At 38.2% G+C, this 22,327-nt stretch overlaps 1 protein-coding gene across 1 annotated transcript in view; it reads left to right on the forward strand.

The window, feature by feature from the left end:
* Window positions 1–22,327, forward strand: part of LOC140229559 (roundabout homolog 2-like) — a 403,949-nt gene that overhangs the window by 27,581 nt on the left and 354,041 nt on the right. The window lies entirely within an intron of this gene.

The following is a 22,327-nucleotide window of genomic DNA, read 5'->3' on the forward strand; positions in this document are numbered from 1 at the left end:
GGCATATGGTGGCTTGGGGGGGGGGGGGGGGATGAATTCTAGACAGTCGACCATTGAGGAAGTCAAACCTTAAGGCCCAGTGAAAACACATGTCACCATTCTTCGAGACCGGGAATTTTCATGCGCGGAGCGAAAGACAGCTTGGATTGAATTTGCATAGTAGTAGTGTCACACACACCTTACGAATCAACACGATTGTCAAAACTGTTCTGACAGAAAGCACAAGTTTGGCTGTAAGTCTGCAGGAAGGGTGGGCAGCCCACCAAGACTTTGTACCCTTAGAGATATTGATTTATCACTGCACAAATCTTAAACACACATGTGTGGAATAAGGGAAATCTCCAAATTTTCTGCTCCTTCTTCCTCCTTCTTTTTTCTTCTTCTTTTTTTTTTTTTTGAGCGATCACAGATCTTCAGAAGAATCGTCTAAAATGTCAGCCTTGTGACGCCAGGCGAAAACTTACTCTTGTAATGTCTCACCGCGAAGTGGTACGATTTCAGCAGCGTAGATACTTATCTTGGCCGACCAGGGGAATGAATTGGGGGGGGGGAAGAATTGCTATCCAAGAGGATGTGTGGTTTTTTGAGTGCTTAATTGCTCGGGAAGAAGCCTGTAAAGACTTGAGTATTGGGAGTGAATCGGCAGGGACTGGGCTTGAGTGGTGGTAGCTAGGGTGATGTAAACAGCAACCTTCCTTTCCTAACAGCTCTATCAGGAGAAGAAGGTTGATGTGTGCTAATATCTACAAATTTCATGATTCTATGTGGCATCCTGGTTTGAATTAGCAGAGGCAAAACAAACACATTGCAGACCTTTTGCCTTTGAGCAGGTTAAGTGGAAGTGAATGTGTTTACATTGTATGTCATGCGTTAATTGGAATTTTACGCCTTTCTAGAGTGTGGTTGTAAAACCATTCCATACTTCACTGTCATTGTTAATGTGAGGGGAAGACAGGTTAATCCATTTCTTTTGAAATATAGAACTCAGTTGCATGTTAGGTTATTAACAAGTTATATTCATGAGCAATTTTCATCGTATTAACACATGAAAGATGTTTCATGATATCAATTACATTTGCTTACTAGTATATCGGGGCAAAAGGGTGCTGTGAAATTCTATATGAAGTTTACAAAGTTACTTTTACCGTACAGGTTCTGTTACTTCATTATCCTCATGTTTCAGACATATTAGTTACATATTTTTCTGCAAATTTTGTAATCTTTTTAATTTTCAGAATTTCACAATACCTCAGTTGAAAAAATTTCAGCATTGTATCCAAATTGAGGTACCATTTTTTAATTAGTTTTATTTTTTGAATGGTAAAATTTTCACTTAGTTTGAGCACTACCTGGAACAGGAGAAATTAATGCGAATTAAACTTGTGATACAATGATCTAGTATCATAGTTACATATCTTGTTTTGAATGAGAAAGATGCATTTATGAGACAGGAGGCATATTGTCTTATTAGTGGTTGATGCCTGCCCTAATTAAAGATGCTAGTACACCTCACTTTGAGAAGAAAAGTGAAGTCCTTCATCTCACTTGTTAACCCATTGAGGATTAGCTGATTTGGCTGTAACACACATTTCCCATAGACACCTGCCCAAATATATTGTGGACTAGTCTTCAGCGGGTTAAGGGACTTCTTGGTAGAATTTCTCTGAACAAATCAGCTTTGAATATATTGACGTTTATGAATATAAACTCGAAATTTGTTGAATATCTTGTGTAAAGCATGACTTATGATAAAGACATATTTGTCACTGATGTCCAATGCCATGTGCCAAATTAACATTATAATCATATTCTGATTCAAGAATATTACTATATATTTGTATTGAAATATCAATCAAAAGAAAAAATTAAGAGAGCGATAATTCACAAAACACTGTCATTCATGTAAGCAGTGAATTAAATGCAGCATTAGAGAATGCTCAATGAACTCTCCTGTGAGGGTGTTTTGCAGGTACAAGGAACATGAAAATCTTACTGGCTATATGATTGATACATTGTATGATCTTAACTCCTCCTATAAGGCTATTCTTCAGGGACACTAAAATATCTCACTGGTGAAATACCAGGTTTAAAAGGGAATGAAAAGTAGTTTTAGAATACGAAGTGAAATGCAATGATAAAGACTTAGAATTTAATTTGCTGAAATTGAAATCTGCACAGCCAAATGTATCAATGGGATGCAGTTTACAACTGAATTATGGAGTTAGACTAAAGGAAAAGAACACTAGAAAATGGACTATACATTATTCTGTGTTTCAATGAGTCTCTAGTAGAAATTAAATGTACCAGTTAGTGAACCTGTGCTATGTGATTTCAATTTTGATTGCTGATTATTCTTAAGATTTAATCTCTGTAGAAACTTGTCTCAGCATAAGAGATTCATATTGAATCACGCTTTCATGTATTCATAAATCTGAGAGAAGTGTCTTTGACCTCAAAATTTTGGCGTCTGGAATATCCACTTCATCTTCTTTCAAGATCAAGAGTAGCTGAGTTCAAGACAGCATCATCCATACTGAAGATGTGATTATCTTGAATCTATAAAATAAAAGAAGACATATTAGCAGTGTCATCAGATCCACTGTATCCAGCGGAGACCTTGAATTGCGAATCGATTGAAATTCAAATTTGTCATGGTGGTGTACCGAATCAGACACAGTATGTATCGGGTGCTACCACAGCTCCTTCCCCGCATCATCTCCGATTCTCACCTCACGAGGGCAGGTCAATAAAATGGTTGGAATTCTCTGCCCTTTTCAAGAAATAGTTATGAATATATGTACAGGCTCCAAGTAGTGATGGAACAGAAAGGAAGGCAAGAGGATGAAAGATGAGAAAGAATTGCCTTAGAGATGAGAGAGACAGAATTGGGAATGATATTGTGATGTTTTTCCTCCTCACATCTGAGGGAAACATAAGCCATTTGGTCCTCTGGCTACTTTGGTGCTGCTCAAAAAATGGCATGAACGTCATGCCCAGAATTACTGCCAAACCATCACACAGATATCCTTTCTAAAAACTCTGAAGGTTCTATTACTTAGATTAAATACTCTGTAAGATATTCTATTGCTGCTGTATGCCCGGGTTCACTCAGTGTTAGCCTGGAGTACGAAATTATAGAAACACTTCAAAAGCTGCATCAGAAAGCCCAAAGAAATGAGACAACATTGTAGACATGAAATGAAGTAATAGTAGATGAAGGATGATGCAGAATATGAAATTCTAGATTTGCAGTCATCCAGTTTCCAGCTTACACCTGTCACTTGTTTGTGGAGTGGGGTCACGAGGTCACTGTTGGTCTCTTTTCCATGCCTTGTAACAGTAGCTTGTAACAAAGTCCCCTCAAACTCCCTTATCTGAATCAATACAATGACTTTTTGCTTTGACCCAATACAACTTTTTTCTTCTTTGAAAAGGTATTTTAACCCTTTGTGGACGGGCTGATTTTGCTACAGTACAACACGCATTTCCAATAGACACCTGCCTGAGTATACTCAGGACCTGTCCTCGATGGGTTAATGTCAAAACTTGTACTTTGAACTTCATCAAACTTTGGAAGTAGAAGCCCTGATTTGCAAAACTGTCTTAGAGTGAATGAGACTCATAACTTCCAAGTGGAGGTCCTAAATTCAAGTTCTGCCAAGTGTAAGTCCTTGGACAAGATGTTTTGCCCCTGATCTCCCTCTCGACTCAGGTGTATAAATAGGTATCTGGCAGTGCAGGGGTGACAGTAATGGCAGGGCCCTCTGGTAGAGCAGTGGCAACACTGAATAGGCTACCCTGGATGAAATAAACCATATCATCAGTATCTTACACCCCTGGTAAATTACTTTGTTTCATGTCATATATGCATTGCGTGGCTGTTGAAGGTGTCACAGGAAAAACAGGGATTCTATGGATTTAAAAAAAAAAAAAATCTCTGAACAGCTCCAATGTTGATTGTTGTTTTTTGGTAAAATCTCCAGGAACTGCTATGACACCAGATATCATCTCTAGGTAACAGTTGAAATTTTGATTTTGCACATGATTGATTGGTGGATCAGTGATGGGAGAGGCTTTTTTTTTATGTGTGTGTTTGCTTGTGTGTGTATGCAGAGCTCAACAATAACGGTTGCCCCGGTGGCCCAGGGCCACCAAAAATGAAAGTCGGGCCACCAAATTTTTAAAAAGGGCAAATTTGGTGGCCCGCCTCGGGCCACCAAAATTTTTTTTAAAAGTGTGTCAATAAATTTCTAACTTTTTGCGCCGGAAATGCATAAATGCATGCAGTGAGTTAATGTTTTTTAATGTTTGTTTTTTCGGGCCACCAAAAATTTGAAATTGATGATGTTGGTGGCCCCATCGGGCCACCAAAAAAAAAGTTAGTAAGGAGGCCTGGTGTATGTATGTGTGTATTCAATGTTTTTTTAGTCATATTAGCATGTTTTGTTGTCTTTGTTGTTAGGGGGAAATCAGAAAGATGTCCATATGAAATGTGATTCTGCCTATAAATTGTGTTCACAGGATATTGACCTGTTCACTTTGGAAAATGCTCCTTAGGGCTTGGATTTGCAAAATGTTTTCATTGTTTCCACACAATGTGGAGACATTTTTATGACCTTGGAAGTATACGTAATTTATGTTTTGTTTTGTTCCATTTTGTTTTTGTCTTCTTTTTGCATGAACTCCTACCTGCTTTGGTAAGAAAGGGGAAGGAGGGGGTTATAAGACCATGTTCTTTTGTATGTTGAGGAAGGTGTGGTCTCTATGAATAGAGTTTGACTGAAGAAAATAGCTTTAAAATGTCATTTATTTTTTAAGTTCTTTTTTTAAGGTCATCATTAAATAGAGAAGAATTAAATCTTTTCAGTGATAATCCACTTGTTACGTAACAGATCTTTTTGAAGATATCATTGAATTACATATCCTTATCATTATCTCTGTTTTTCAGCATTTCTAATTAAAATGTCTCAAATTGATAAATATGGATGTATTAGATTTGCATTTAAACCCTTCATATTAGGCTTAGTGATGTTGATATTGTCTCAGCTCAGAAGGTGATGTCGGTGGTAACACGCTGTATTTCTAATATACATGAGGCGCGGTCAGACTGGCAAAAGATCGCGATCTTTAAGATCTCGAAGTTTTGCCAGTGTGACCGCAAACTTCCCGCGAAACTTCTCGATCTGTTTGCGGGCGTTGTCTCCGAAGCGCGAGGCCATTGTCATGTTCAGATGTGCATTGTTACATCACAGTCACTAGCCATCGGACGGCGCACTCTTTCTTGCGCACGTACGAATGGCCCAAACTTCGCGATCTTAAACTTCTCGATCTTTTGCCAGTCTGACCGTGCCTATTATGTACTTTTTGCTGAGGGGCCTACCCCTCTACCAACATTCAACATAGAAGAAAAGGAAATGTGCTATAGCATGTGAAAAATGAAGGCTGGGAAAACCAGGTATAGACCCAAGGGCATTACCCTCCATAGAAGATCACAATGCAGGAAGTGAGACTACCTTGAAATTGTGAAGCAAATATTGTGAAAATACATGAGAGACTGTGAGTGCAAGAAGCAAGTGTCATTTAAGGAAGAGTCTGAGGTGTTTGCTGTGGATGAGGGGGAAAGACAGAGAAAGATTTCACAGCCCTAGTGTGGAGGAGAGCTGGTGTGTTGAGCCTTGTTTGAGTTTTCCTGGCAATGTTTGCATTTGCCGAACATGATCTGATGATGAGGGGTGTTTGAAGTGTGTTCCCTTGTGGGCTGGTCCATTCAGGGGGGGGGGGGTGGGGGGGGTGAAATAGCCCATGGGGGATGGAGGAGGGGGAGGGGTGGGAGAAGGGGGGTAAGGGGGTAGTAGAAGGAAGCAAGGGAGGAGTGCTTTGATGTAGGTTCTGTGATGATTTCCATTTTGTGTCTGTATGCTTTGAAAATATAAAAAGCTCTACAATTCACATCACACTAAAGATGATATAAATATGCCATACTAAAGGATTCATCTATATCAAAGGCTGTTTGGTACTCTTTAGCCATGTTTCATCTATATGTAGGTATGTTACAATTCTTGTCTCGATTTAGACCATCCCACAGTAAAACATTGTTGAAATTGTCAAGAGCTGTGCTTCATCCTAACTCATTTTTGTTTTGATAGATATTCAAGAGGCATAGAAAAGACCATATCAATTATCATTGAAGTGGAAATACAACATTTTAATCTCACAGTATTTTGTACATTCTCTTGCTACTTGCTCTAATCTCCTACCAGTGGACAAAATGAGACTGTTAGGTTTCATGCTTTTTGGTAAAGTTTCACAGTAATTGGTGGTGTAAAAAAACTGAAGAACATAGATTTTTTATGGTTTAAATTCAATACCATAAAACTCACATCCCCCGTCTCATTAATGAGGGGATGTTTGTGCCCTCTTGGCAGTTAATCCTGAGCAAGTTGTGTGATTCTCCCCCTTTGCCCTATGCCCTCCGATCCGCTCCGCCTTCCACGAGCAACTTTCGGCTGTGAGCGGAGTGAAGAGAAATAAACAGAATGCGATTGGATGGGGTCCCTTAAGACGGCGCCTTAAAAGGTTTTATACATGTTCCCCCCTGTTCTCCCAGTCGCGCGTGGCTGGTAGATTTTCAGGAGAATTTGCATCTCCCCGGCCTCTTCAAGTAACCGCCGCACAGAAGGGCATGTCAGAAGACAAACGGGCAGATGTATTTCCGAATCTACTTTTGATCAGAAAGGGCCCGTCGTGAGGTCGCTTAAGCCTGTCCCACTGTGAGTTAGATAAACACTGCTAAAAGGCGGAAGCAAAATTGGGCAGACAGCGGGAGGGTTGGTTTTACCACTTGTTCCTCCTCCCCCTTTTTTTCCTTGTTTTTCCCTTCCCCTCTGCTTTTTTTTTTTTATTGTCACTATCTTTATAAAAACATGGAAGAAGCAGCAAAAACTTTGAAATGGCTGCTGTCGGTCATGCCTTCATCCCACTGGAGAAACCTGCAAATTTTGATAACTAACTGCGGAGGGTTTCAATGAAGAAATGTCAGTGGAAGAGGTCTTCTCTTTATATCTCAAATCAGCTTAGTGGCTGGTGGTTTGTTGGAAGTAAGAAAAGCAAGACTGAGATAAGGAATAAGAGGATGTCTACAAGAAGAGTAATGGACAATCCTAAAGGTCGCATTAAAATCTCCCTTGTGGACCTGTAGAGCATAGGTCATTGTTTCAGAAATGAAATGCTCCTGAAATTCTTACGGCAGCCAAGATTATGAGATAAAATTCAATCCTCCCTGTTTCTCTTATCAGCTACTATACATCTTTGCGTAGTTGTTTCTGATTTCCTAAAAAGCTGTAGACTATTTCAGTAATGCATTTCAGCTGAATTCCTTCTGTTATCTTTGAGGATCCCAAGACAACTTAAAGCTTATCCACAATATTGCTGAGAAGTTTTCCACATTGCAAGAAATGTCATCTCCTGAGTCCAGAGTTAACAAAAGGGTAGATTCTCCACATACTGTAGAGTTTTATTTCCCATTTCATAGTTTTCAATATCATGTTTTTAATCTTCCTTTCAAGTTTGGAGCATGATAGATAAATTCCTTGAATAGTTTAGTCTTCATGTAACTGTGAGAGAGACATACTTTAGCTTCACTGCATTATAAAACTCTTTCCTTTTCTGCTTGTCAGATCCTGCAAATAATTTTTTGTTGTTGTAATAACTGAGTGTCTGTATATTGACAGGACAAAAGTCAGTCTAAAACTGAAAGGTCATTCAGAGCTGAACTTTCAAACATGATTAGAACTACAGTTTTACAGAGAGCCACTACTGAATTTTTTAGCATTAACAAGGTGTTTCAGTCACAAATGTTTTGTTCTTGTTTTATGATTTTTGTAGTTTGAATTGTTTACGATAACTGCAGCCAGTTCCCATGAAATGGACAGACATTGTTAGAACTGTTTTTGTTTGAGACTGTTGTCAATGTCCTGTAAGTGTTATTGCTCAGAAAACCTGTGACCTGAAGAAAAAATACTTTTAAAATATATGACACATTAAAAAAAGCTTCTGTTGTCATGCTTATTTTTGTCTAGACTGGCATAAAAGAGGAGGGAATATCCTTTTTTATGTGTATTTGCTGATTTGTCGACAAATAAAGTACTCATGTACATTTGTCTTTTGTGAATGAAGGCCCTAGGGCAGAGCCCACTTCAGCAGACCACTTAACAACAATAGGTTGAAAAGAAAACTTTGTTGAGAAAGGATTAGCCCAAGAATAAGTCAAATCAATACCAATCATACACTTACAGTGAGGAGGGATTAAAGGGCATGTGTGTCTCTTGTCATAGCTGATTTTCATTTAGAAACCAAACATCTTTTTTTTTTTGGTTAATTTTTGCCTTATCCTAAAAGAAAAAAAATGTATTGATTATCAATTATGGTGGGGACATTATGAAGAAAACTTTGCAGATTACTGTCAGATATTGAATATGTTTATTTTGAGAAGGAGATGAAGATTCTATTTCCATGAATATGGTAACACCTTACCTAGATATGGTATCATTGTCCTGATGTAATATTTATCCAGTTTTATGCTTGCTGGCTATATTTGCGTAGTTTTCAGTATTTTTTCTTTACTTTTAAGAGATTGTATTGTCTTTGAGTCAGGTTCCATTCATTTCGTAAACTTTAACATGATTATTGTCTTTTAATTCAGTAATTAGTTTAAAAGGTCAAAATGAGAATTACAGTTAAAATAAGTTTTCACTTGCAGAACTACCTGGACTCTAACACAGAAGTCTCTTTGCTCATTCAATGTGCAGCCTCACTGCCATATCTATGCACCTGTCTCACTCCATACTATCCTGATTATATAGTTTGTGGGATGCTCTTTAAGTGCCATCACTGTAGTCCACAATTAATGGAACGCTACAGACACTCTGCTCAGCAAGGACCTTTTTAATATGTCTGTCAAGAGTTTGCTACTATACACCTTTTTTTTTTTCTTTTAGCTCCACCATATCTATTGTCCTGTGCCAAAGTTGTGTATGGCCACTCACACTACAAGACAATGCCGACCACCCTCCGACACACGTCTTGATGGCTTAGTCTTCATATTCAGACCCTATTTAACATTAATGATGCTTCCCAACATGTTTCAATGCGAGTCAAGCACTGGTTTCACCAGAGATTTGATTTCTCTTTTAATGATTTTTAGCATTACGTCTGTACAATATCCAAATGTGCCAGTGAGCAGTATGTGAAGTTGGATCAAGTTGGGCTGGTTGTAGAAACTGAGCATATTGTATGTAGACTGCAGCCATTGCATGCTCTATCTGAAATCCATTGAATTAGGGGACTTAACACCTACTAATGGCCCTCCACTGTGCCCATGAATAGGCACGCGCTCATCAGCCGTAAACCGCATTTTTTTGTCACAGCAACATCGCGGCGCCACCACCTTGCGGCTCCCCCAGCGTAGGCCGGTGAACATCGGTTGTGGTGCTGCACGCAGACTTTTATTGAATTTTTTTTTCTCTGCCAGAAGAGCAAAAGAAAAGAAACGTAAGGAAGAAAACAAAGGAGAAGAAAAGTGAAAGAAGAGAAAAAAAAATGCACATGCCCTCGTCTGCGACAACTGTGTGAACAAGTGGAGAGGAAGAACAAGACTGGGTGGAAAGGAGAGGGGCGAGAGGAGGATGAGTTGGACCTTGGTGCGGCTCAAATTCACACCTGAGGAGACAATAGACACGTGTTCATGTTGTTTTCTGATCATATTCTGCTTCCAGCTCCTATTCTGGAGGGTACAATTTCTCACAGCGAGCCACCCCACAAATCATTCTCCTCTTCAGCCTTTTGCCCAGAGAAGTTTGTCTGTTTGTGTGTCTGCCGTCATTTTCCGACTTGGAATAAAAACTTTGACCAGTTATTCCCTCTGCAGCTCTCCAGCAGTTGCTCACTTGCCATTGGAAACCGTCTGCTTTATCTGCTGGTGAAAGTGTAAGTATTACCTTGTGTATCATACAGGCATAAATATATAGATATGGTTGCCATGGGGGCGCTGTGGCATAGTGGATATTCGGAAAGACTTCTGGCTCATAATCAGAGGACCCGAGTTCGATTTCCCGCGCAGTGCTCATGTTCTTGGACAAGATGTTTTTACTCACAATGTCTCTCTCGACCCAGATGTATAAATAGTTACCTAGAAAGCTAGGGTAATAATGGCAGGGCCCTCTGGTAGAGCAGTGTCCATACTGAAGAGGCTACCCTGGACAATAAGGTCTTATTATTATTTATGTATTTGTTATTGACAGTTATAAGGAGAACCTGGAAAGTAGCAATTTCCTAGAGAAAAGTCATTCACTGCTGTAGATATGAGCAAAGGTGCATTTTGTGCGTGACAAAATCATTTTTTGTTGGTTCTGCTGTAAAGTGGTACTACAGTCTGCTGTGCCTAACTTGTATCATATAACATACCTTATATTTTTGCTTTTGGTATTGAATATGAAATCAATACAAAGAACTGATCAGGTATATGTATGTAGGTGTGTTGAATTCAAAATCACAGAATTGCAATAAGTGCTAAAATGCCACAATTCAATACATAAATCCTTGAAACAATGAGAGAAATTAAAGATGGTACAATGTAGGATTACCATTTGTCTTACTTGAATTTCATGTGTAGAAGATCAAGTCAAAGTCATAATGTAGAACATCACAATTTTGAAAATTTAAAAAAAAAATGATATTTTTCAACAGTCTAAATGAGATCAGTGCAGTTCAACAGCAAGTAGTAATAATTCGGTTGAAGGTCAAAAACTGAGGTCAAAGGTTTAATAAAGTTCATCATTGGTGAAATGATTTGAAATGTGCTTAAGTTCATTTTCCTCACATGGATATTAAATGAATCGCAGGGTATTTCAGTGATCATATTTTTGGCAAAATAGTGTGATGCCAAATTTGGTTAATTTGTCTGAAATTCCTAAGCTAAATCTTGTATGGAATATCAAATGAGTATGGTAATGGTGATATTAACAAACAATCTCTAGAGCTCATTAATCCCATGCTTTTATAGGAACATATTATTAGAATATAATAAACAAAGATAAAGATAAACTGTTATGTAGCCTAACTTTATTGTAGGAGCATTGGATGCTCACATTTGCTCAGGAGTTGTGTGTATGACATACCAGTTTCAATCACACTTGAACTCATTGCTATGGTGATGACAAATCTACCTGATATGTTGTAATTACAAGCTGGTAATTTTGTTTTTGTGTCCCCCTTAAAAATTTATTGTATGGGCCTATGGCTATCAAAATAAGCCATTAAATGTGCAAAATTAGCTTCCTGTATTGAAATGTTGGCTTAAATGACTTTATGCTATATAGTAGGGACAAGCGCCGTTGCTTGAAGTGCCAAAAAAGAGAAGTCCCCACTACTTTGGTGTTTAGATGAAAAACATATTTCATCTTCAGTTCAACAGTTATCATCCTCCTGTTATGACAAGAAAATAACTTGTTGGTAATCACAAATCTGAGATGACCATGCCATGAATCGGCCCAGACTGGACACAGCTACGGAAAGAGTTAATCCAAAACTAATTCTCAGTGATAAAATGACTCTGTACTCTCACATCTTTCATTATAATGGTCCCTAGCTCTCCCCACATCAACTGGAAGTAAATTAAGCCCCATTTGAGATGTATTTGTGACCCAGTAAGTTTAATCACATCATCAATAAATGTTATTCTAAAACTAGACCATTTCTGAGCTCCTATTTGACAGTCATGCATTAGTAAATTACCTGTTTCAGATTGATAAATCTATACAAAAGTGGATGCTTTTCCATTAACTACCAGGGCTTCCCCCACTAGAGGTCTGGCCTCTCTAGATTTGCATTTTATAACAAGAATGTCTGTACAATTGACATGGATATTTGTTAGTTGTTGTCATGGTCTCCAATTCCCCATTGACTGACGTCTGTGAATTGTGTGGTAATGAATTTTGCCCTTTTTTTTTTGCGTGGCGTAATCCGCGGGTAGATTAACTTTGCGGTACTACCGAGGTGAAATCTCAAGTGGCGCAAGCTGGAGCTGGATTAGTGCACAGGTAGGAATGGATCGTCGGCTTAGCAACCGGCTGGGGCGGAGAAGAGTGGGATTTGCTTGGCTGGAAAGCTACACCCCGGCATCACTTAAAGGGATCACATTGTGGTGTTTGGCATTTTGAAATTGGCTCCGAAATGCACGGTTACAGGTTGTTTTCTCAGCAAATTACAGACACTGACACATCTTCCCCCAGACTGTTTTGTGCTAAAAAACAACAAACAAACTTGTGTGATGGGATATATAGGTAGATAGATATATAGATATATATATATATAGATAGATAGATAGATAGATAGGTAGGTAGATGTGAAAGAAAAAAAAAAGATGTGAAAGAAAATAAATTACCTTGTCAATCAGTTTGGTTTAGATTCATTTGAATCAAGAGTATCTGACCTTATCACCGCAATATAGAAATATATATGTATATATATATATATATATATATATACATATATATATATATATATATATATATGTATATATATATATACATATATATATACGTGTGTGTATAAACATAGATTTATATCAAGGTATGTATATGTATCTTCTCATTTATCCATTAATCTTTGTTTATTCTTCAATGACTTTGTAAATCATATTTAATTCCATTTTATGTGACAGTTGCAATACTCTTCCTTCTTTGCTCTTGTATTAGTTTCTCTTCGAAATCATTTGTCACAGATCTGCGTATTTATACTTATTGGATGTGAACGAATCATGTTTGACAGGCAAATCTGTGGGCTCCATGCTAGCAGCCTTAGGCCATGTATGGGAAATTGTTTTGAATATTGCTGTTATTTTTCTCCTAGACTGCCAGTGCTACTTGACACAAGTGACATTGCACTGAATATCGGCTGTGGCAAAAATCACAAAAGCCAAGATATACGTGTATCAAGCTTGTAAAGGTCAAAAGAATTATCTTAGTGTCATGGGTTAACATGCTGGTATCTGAAGTTTGATATGTTTACGCATTTAAATGAAAGAATAGATAGAAAGATTGAAGACAATTGTTGCTGTTTGGTGATTTCCTCTTTCTTCCACACTAAGAAAAGCATAAAGTATTATTGAAGGTAATTCAGACTTTTCACGTACATAACTGAAAAAGCAACCTTTTATCGTGTCAGAAGCTTGATGAAGTGTCTGGGGACATAGACACTTTTTGTCACAAGCTATGTGAATTTTGTTGATAATAACTGCTGTTAATATTGTCATCTTTAATTTGAAGCATATGAATTTTTCTGACCCTTGGCTTTTCCAATGAAATATGGTTTGTCAAATTTAAATTTCCAAAACCCACAACTGAGAGCTGATTACCACATATGCACAGTTTTGAAAGAAATCAGTTAAAGTTTAGAGATAGTCATTAACATAGGAGTATGGACATTTAAATAGAGTTGGTAGATTAAAACAGTTGTGTTTCAGGTGCTGTATAGACATTGAAAGTCTCTTATTTCAAAAACATTCCTAGACATTGAAATTCAGACAACAAATCATAAAACCCTCCACTTTTAAAGTTTGAACAGTTGATGTCAATATTTTGACTTAAGCCAAATTATCACCTTTCTGTGCATTTTTATTAGCTTTAAACTTTGTAAGTTCGGGGTATCATGGTGATGAGACACATATATCGTTAACCCATTGAAGGCTAATTCTGAGTATATTCAGTCAGCTATTGGGAAATGCATGCTAAATAGCAAATTCAGCTCATCCTCAACAGGTTGACCTGTTGAGGACGGGTTGCTTTACAATGTAGCTACAACATGCATTTCCCATAGACACCTGCCCGAGTATACTCGGGACTCGTTTTCAACAGGTTAAGCATAGTTATCATTGAGAGTGATTGTAGATTGCAGTGTTGTACACTTTGTGGTAATAATCAATCCATTTGAAAGATCTGCTTGATTCTTATCCTGATAACTTTATATAAACTGCCCCATCATGATAACTAGAAATTGATCTTGTATCTGGTTTTACCACAAATAAAAAAAGAACATCAACTGGGAAAAATCTAAGTTTGAAGAATTGAAACAGACTTCAGCCTTTGGTTTGTATGTATGCCAATGTCACTACGGTCTGCCCTATTACCTGAAGAGGAAATCTGGTGCATGTCTGGCTGAAGCTTTCAGCTAAAACAGCTGCCTTATTCAAACAGAAAGTCCACACGCCCAGAGGAAATAGCAAGGTGATGGACAGAAGAAGAAAATACAGAAAGATAAAAGGAAGGAGGAAGAGATGGGAGTGAAGAAGAGACAAGAGTGTAGTGAGAGATGAAGAGAGAAAGAGAAGAGAGATAAAGGGAAGGACAGAAGGAAGAAAGCAGAAGTCAGTTGAGATCAATAATCGGCCTTTCTGGGATGATTTTTCCACCGGTTAAATCTCACATTGCCCAAACAACCAACAGCGATTACTGGCTCTTGTCTTGTAGGTGACCCTCTTTCTTGGTTCTTTTGGCCCTTCCTTCAAACCAAAGAAGGGCACAAGGTTAAAGCACTTTTGAACGAGCTTCATTACACGTTATTTATAGATGCACTGCGCGATTGATCTCGAACATCTTTTCTTTTTTTTTAGCGCACCAGCAGTTGCCAGTAAGTCCTAGAAATGAGAGCATTTAGCGTTTGGCGAGAGATCCCAACGTTGGTTCAGAGTTTGATGACTCCTATCCTGCCACTCATGCGAGCTGGGAGGAATTTAAAGAGCGAGAAAATGAAAAGATATAAAAAATGCTGCCATGTAGAAATCACTCTTCATTTGCCATGCTCTGTGATTGATCTGACGTCGTTTTAAATTTAATCATGTCAGAACATATCAATCAATTAATTTCTCATCCAAAAACAATGTGGCATGTGGGGGTTTTTTTTCGGAGTGGATCGGGTCGGGGGGAGATGGGGGAGAGTCCTGAATAATGCTAATTGCCAATTTATTAGTGCTCCTGTTACCATACATCTGATCTCATTATTTAGGTAAAAGTGTGTGCATGCGTTTCATGTGTGTTTTGTGTTGTGTTCAATACTAACCCTTCTCCGGAATGCTTGTTAAATAGGCAATCAATATTTGGTCACATGATCAGCTGACTGTATGTTTCAAGAATAGCTTGTGTCTGTCAGGTGGTGTCTTTCCTAGAGCAATAAATGTTCGAGGATGGGTTGTCATTGTAGTGCAAAGTGATGAGCCATTGCATTCTCAGTGAGAATGTGGGTTTGTTTTAAACTTGCTAAGTATCCCATTATTTTCTCCTTGTTTGCATATTCATGAATGATATAATGAATTTACAAACTATTTGTTACCTTTCATGGATCTCTGTGAATGTATGTTACAAATACAACACTGTTTATAATTTGTGTGGAAACTTAATAAATGAAATGACATAAGCCTAAGCTCAACCCAAACCATAACTTAAAGGTAAAACATTATTTCCATCTACCTGCAGAAACTGTTGATTTTTGCTCTAAAATGGACACAAATGCATCAAATACATGTGAAATAATGATGTGATAAAATATTTCAGTTGGATAACAACAGAAATGGGAAATTTTAGCCCAAAAGATTATATTGCAATTTGAAAACACATCCAACCATTGTTTTGCTTTATAATGTTTTATAATCGAGTACAAATTGGGTCATAGCAGCTAATTTTTATTGGTATTCAGCGAGAAAGTGAATTGCATGCAGCATGTAGGGAAATATTACTTTCTGTTTTTCACCTGGAGCATGAGTGATCATCACGTTATATTCTACCTACCACTACTAAATAGGAAAGCTCTGCAGGAATAGAAGTCTGGTACTCTGGTCAAGATTAGTTTACACTTTTATCTCAAAGCACTTCAAAAACAGCTCATTATCCTGGCAAATCACGTCAGTTGGACAAGTTTTTTGGAAGACCCTTTTGATATATTGCAAGCAAGGTCCGAACGGTGGAAGATGAATTTTGAATGTGTCCCCTTTAAGCCACTGCTGATGGGACATGGGAGGGCGCTGTATTAACTCTGTGGTGATTAACATATCTGGGGTGCAACAGGTTGATGTAGCATTCTGTTTATTCAATGGAAATGGAAATAAAATTGAATTGAAATTGAAATTGAAATTGAATCTTCAGGAGCTTGAGACACAAATGAAAACACTCAAATCATGATTATTGTGATGTTTAGATTTCATGATCATTATGATGTTTAGATACACATGGCACCCTGAGAATCGCATTTCAAACCACGTTTGTGTTTTGAAATGTGATTCTCCCTCTCAAGTTAGATAAAGACAGCCATAGATGGCAATTCTTTTGTTTGCTAAAATCTGTCTACTCCACATCCTTGAAGAGCTTTCCTTGAGAATTTAGATGTTAGAGGTCCATTAAAATACAATACCTATAATAGATTCTTCTCAATAGATTCTGCCAAAGACAAAAATCTTATATCAGAGATAGTTTGACATGTGATAAGTATGGACACTTTAAGCTGGCTTTCTTTCAAACGAAAAAAAAAAAAAAAGGACAATGTCTCCATTGAGGCCGAAAAGATCTTAAATAGAATACAGTCTGTCAAATTTGGCTGAAGAAAAAGATCAAAAGAGGGTGTTGGAAGTTCTGGGCATCATGGGGTGGATTTGCTTTGAATATTTCCTGTTGCTCTCCCCGTCGGTGAAGTCTATAATCATAAATCAACGGAATTGGGCAAGATTTGACTAGTGACACATAGAAGCGTGCATGGCACGCTTGTTCTTTTGTTTGCGCCCCTCCCAGGGGACGGAAAGCCGAGCTGACCCGGGCACCCCGTGCATTCCGCGACTCCAAGCCAATTTCCACCATCAGGTGGTGTCCCTTACCGACTAGTCGTGCTCCCTGGCGCTTGCCTAAGCTTTCGCACAAAATAATGAATAATGAGCATTAAAGCAGAACGGGTGTGCGTTAACACCGGCCAGCTCTCCTGCGTGCCTCTACCCTCCTCCCATCCCTACCCCTCTCTTAGCCCCCCCCCCCCCCTCCATCTCTCTCCCTCTGCATCCCACACACTCTCCTGTGCTCTCTTGTAATTCTTTCCCCTCCTACTCCCATTGAGATAAAATTCAGATTTAATCCTCGGGTACCGGGGCCAGACACCATGGCGCCGCAAGATAATATCGCTTAAGATGCAAGCGTGATGCCATGCCAAACGCATTCCTATGTTTAATTCAACATATCATATTCATCACGGTTTTGAATTTCACCTGCCCACAATCATACTGCTTTTCTACTCTGGGATCGCACCCTTTTTTTTCCCCTCCCCTCTCTTTCCTCTTTCTCCCCTACCCCTTCCACCCTCTCACCTTCTTTCTCGGTGTTTCCTTCTTATTCTGATTTAGGTGCTCCATTCTCAATTCTTATTGTCTGGGGCCGGGGTAGAGAGTGAGAGTGGGGGAAAAATAGGGGATGGTTATGAACCAGCTATAATGTAGCAATGAGTGAGTGATCAATGGAAATAAAGTGGCCCAGCACTAAGTATGAAACTCTGGCACATTTTTGGGCATTCCACGACCCAGTTACGTGGGGGGTTAGTGCTCATTCAATAAAAAAGCGGAATTTATGACAAAGAATAATGAGGCTGTTCAGTATGCATGCAAGCCTTTGATTAAAAGGCATATGACAAAATTAAATCCCCAATGCTTGAACCTGTCACACCTTTGGAGTTTCCCAGTGAAGTGACACTTTACTTTGGATCGATACACCGTGGCAAAATTAAAATGGACTGAAGAAAAGATTGACTTAACATCACTGTCCTCCCAGGTGAGAAACGGGTCATTGTCCACTTTCTACTCATCTTTTGGGACCCCATCTTTACTGTCCTGTCAAATGTGAAATGGATTGTTGTATCCTCCTTTGTACTTGCCTTTAAGTGACCCTGACATTACTGTCCCCTCAAAATGTAAAATGGGTCTTTGCTCCTTTCTGCTTGTCTTTTGGTTATTCTCCTGTCAAATGTCAAATGGGTCACTCCTTTGTACTCATCTTTTGGTGACCCCAACTTCACTTCTGAATGTGAAATGGAGCTTTGTTTCATTCTGCTGTCTGTTGGGGACCTCAACATCACTGTCCTGCTGAATGTGAAATAGGTTCCTAACCCTTTGTGTTCCTTGACTGCCAAGTGTCACAGAAAACCTCATAGCAATGTACACAGCATCCAAAGGCCCTAGCACCGAAAGGGTTAACAGATATTTTCTACTCAACTTCAGGTGGCCCAGACATCTCTGCCCTTCATGTGAAATGAATCATTAGACCCTTCTTTGCTCATCTTGGCTCTTTTCACCATTAATGCATAGTCTAAGACAGGATGCATTTTATTCATCATTTTGTAGACCCACTCTTCCCAAGATTTTTTGCAACACGGTTAATGTACCTCCGGTGGTTATGATGATCGTCTTCCATAAAATGACTTATCCAACAGATGCACCAATTACAAGTGTACCTATCCTCTCAAATCGATTTGCCAGAGGAGAATTTAACCAATTGATAAGCCTATGAGAAGGAGCATTTATCAAAAGTGTCAAATGTCAAAGCATCATAATTGTGCAGGAACAGGTGTTATCAGAAGCCATTCAAATGGCATTTCAGACAATTATGGGGTATGATATACAGAGAAACCCCATTATAACAACTCCGTGAGATAACTTAATTTCCTAGTTGAATATCTTGTTATGTCATGGAATAGAAATAAGAATATAACAGGAATGAAACCTACAAAATCATGTCATTATATCTGATGTCTCATAATGTCTTACCTTGTTAAAACAAGCTTACACTGCACAACAAAAAGAAAAGAGCTGATATTGGTCATCTTTGATCTGTTCTCAAATGGTCATATTATTTCATAAAATGTAATTCTTATTCCTTTTTGTTCCCTCAGGGTAAATTTATTTGTCATGGTTTTAATTGTCTACCAGCAACAAGCAGCGTTTACCTACAATTCTGACTAATCTTATTACGAACAGGAGAGCCTCGACCTTTAAACTGAACAGAATGTTCCTCCTAGCAAGGCAGACACAGGTCCCCACAAAGGTCCAAAGACTTCCCTGAGACTGCTGCAACCACTTTGGTCTGTTTTCCCAATTCCATTGTGATGTTTCCCCCCCGACCTGCCAGACCTCGTCTCCGAATGGGTTTTCATGCTCGCTGAGCGGAGCGAGACGATTGCTCCTCAGCAACATTCCGTCTGACATTTGGGGCTAATTGTCAGACTTCTCAAAGTGTCATCCATCACTTTAGGACAGCTTTCCTAACATCAAAGGTGATTCATTAATGATAATGAGGTATTGTAAAGTTCCATTGCAAAATAAGTTCTACAGGCATCATACATACACGCAACACCTGTTTCTGTAATACACACACATGCACACATTTAGACATACACAACTGAATACTTTAATACATACATGTGTACACATATACATAAATGCATACATACAAACATACACATACAAACATGCCATCGCACACACTCATACATGCACATATTTTGCACACACATACACTATTACATACACATGCTTACATACATATGTATACATATATAATGTAAAGCAAGATATGAAGAGTTTGTTTGCAAAAACCGATAAGTCCATATTTGCCAAATGGAGATATTTGTGATTAAAGGTCAAGAAAAATACAGAGAATAATAAGAAAATTTTTGCTTCTTTTGACCATAACTTCAAAAATGTACCTTTATATGTAGTGATCAATATATCATTTAAAAGGTATTATTTTTTACTTTATGACAGAGACCATACTTCAAAATCTTCAAAAATGGACTTATCGGTTCTTGCGAACAAACTCTTCATATTCTTGCAGCATTCATTTTTTTTTTTTCAAATTTGAGCCAACAGCCTTTATAGCGGCATAACATTTTTGCAAATTGCCACAGATATCAAGACATAATAGTGTAGACAAGAACTTCCGCATGCATTTCAATTTCAGGAATCTTGGCTCTCACAAAATTTTCAGAATTAAAATACATACAAACATTTCTGGGTTTACAGTATGTATATATGAGGAATGACACAGACGTCTTTGAATAAGAATACATTGAGAGGTGATTGGTTATCAAGCAATGATGCTTTCTTCAACATTATTGTATGCTTGGCCTCTCTTTCTACAGTCGACCAGTGAGAGATTAGTTCATTTAATGTGACACAAAAAAGTGTAACATCTATCAAAACTTGTCAGATTGTTACTCAAGAGTGACTTTATTGAGTGATATAGATCACTTTATTTTTAATTGCATTTGTGGGAAAAGAATGTTGACAATGAAACAATAAATAGTCCATACCTTTTCATTGCAACTCTCTGCATTTGTTTGATGGAAAGTTTGGAGCCTGCCACCAAAGTGATACAAACAGCTCTTTGCACACACACACACACAAAAAACACCAACAACACATGTGCACACAAAAAGGACAAAATGTTTACATTTTTCCACAACTTTGGAAAGTTGCCAAAAGAAATTAAATCATATACCATTCCCATTATGCATCAATCCCTTTAATCGCCAACATTTGTGATAAAACATTAAGTGCTTGTAACATAGATAGCAGTGATTTATGAATGCATTTCCATCAAAGTGATACTGCTTACTGATGGCCAATTAAAGGCATACATGCGGACTAGAAGCTGACAGGAATTTATATGCAGGTGTCAGTCAACTAAAGTAAAAATCCACTGCAGCTCAGGTTGCCCACGGCAACCTGGTGACTCCTGCACAGAGTCTATGGAAATTTGGAAAGTTGGGAAATGGTTTCAAGTAGTGAAAATTCAAGTAGTGGAAATGTAGTTTGCCATTAAATTCACTCACACTAAATGAACTGAGCAAGAAGAATTAATGTGTAACTCTGACATCAATTCATTCTGAGTTACAATGTTACAGTTATGATGTATTTGAGAGAGGGGGAGTTTTGGATTGATTGATTTTCCCGTGATTTTCATACATACAACCAGCAGAAGAGTTGTCGAGCATTGACCTCATCTTACTTGCATGTGTGCGTGTGGCAAACTGAAGTTTTTGAAGTAAGATGCGGCAAACTTTGAAATGCCATAACTTTCACTCATTATGGCTAATTGTAATGACGCTTTCTCTGTTCTGTTTGCATGTTGGGAATTCCTTTTTATTGATGTCAACTCTTGCTTGAGGCGGAGTTTTTCCCTTTAATGCTAGAATTCGACAGCCAGTTGTCTCTTGAATGGTGTGGATTTTGATGAAGATGGAAATGGAGCCATTATCGTACTCACTGGCTTTCCATGACAAGTCTCTTGCTTCCTCAATCAAATTGAGGGGAAAAACATGATTGATGGGGCAGGGGAAAAAATCATGCTTCAGGAATAAGGCTTGAGCACTACACATGCAATTATCATCAATTTGTTTGGATCACACTCTGACACGACAAACTGAGAGAAAAGCGTGATGGTTCAGGAATATATGTGACGAGGGATTGTATGAGAATTACGTGTATATATGTCTCTCTCTGTCTATATGTATGTGTGTATGCAATATGTGTGTGTGTGTGTGTATGTGAATGCAGCTTTATCCTCATCTGCTTCAAAACTATGGAACAGGCTCCCTCCTCACCTGAACCCTTTGCTAACATTTGAACCAGTTCAAACTGTGTGAAGACATGTCAATGTCTTTAAAAAAAGATTGCTAGAAAAGTCACTTGCTCCCCTAATAATCTATCTGTCAAGCATATTTGAATTCGTACATGGAAAGTAAGCTATATGAAAACATTATTAATAATTGAATGATTAAAATACCTATTCTGAAACCCCATATACTCATTGAACGTAAGCTGTCACTGTCTAGTAGGGTGTTCATGTTTTTACTAGAAACAGCTTCCAAAAGTGCTTTGTATTCATTGGAAAAGGTGTTTTTCTATTATTATTACCTCCTCCAAGAAGGTTGTTTTTGCTGGTGTTGGTTTGTCTGCTTGTCTGCTTGTGCAGTATAACTAAAAAACTTGTAACAATTTGAATAAAACTCATAGAAAAAGTTGATGATAACACACGAAACGGATGACTGAATTTTGGTACTGATCTGGCTACCATATGCATCCAGAAATTAATTCTTTTTTTTTTTTGTAGGATTCTTTGTCTTTAGCGAATAGGGCCAACAAACAGGGGAGTTCAGACTGCGTGCATATAAGGTTTACTTAAACACACTGAGAATGTGCTTGAGATGCAGCAGAAAGCTAAGGTAGAGACGCTCTAAAGGCTTCTTTATC

The sequence above is a fragment of the Diadema setosum genome, chromosome 6, assembly GCF_964275005.1.
Source record: "Diadema setosum chromosome 6, eeDiaSeto1, whole genome shotgun sequence".
Classification (NCBI taxonomy): Eukaryota; Metazoa; Echinodermata; class Echinoidea; order Diadematoida; family Diadematidae; genus Diadema; species Diadema setosum.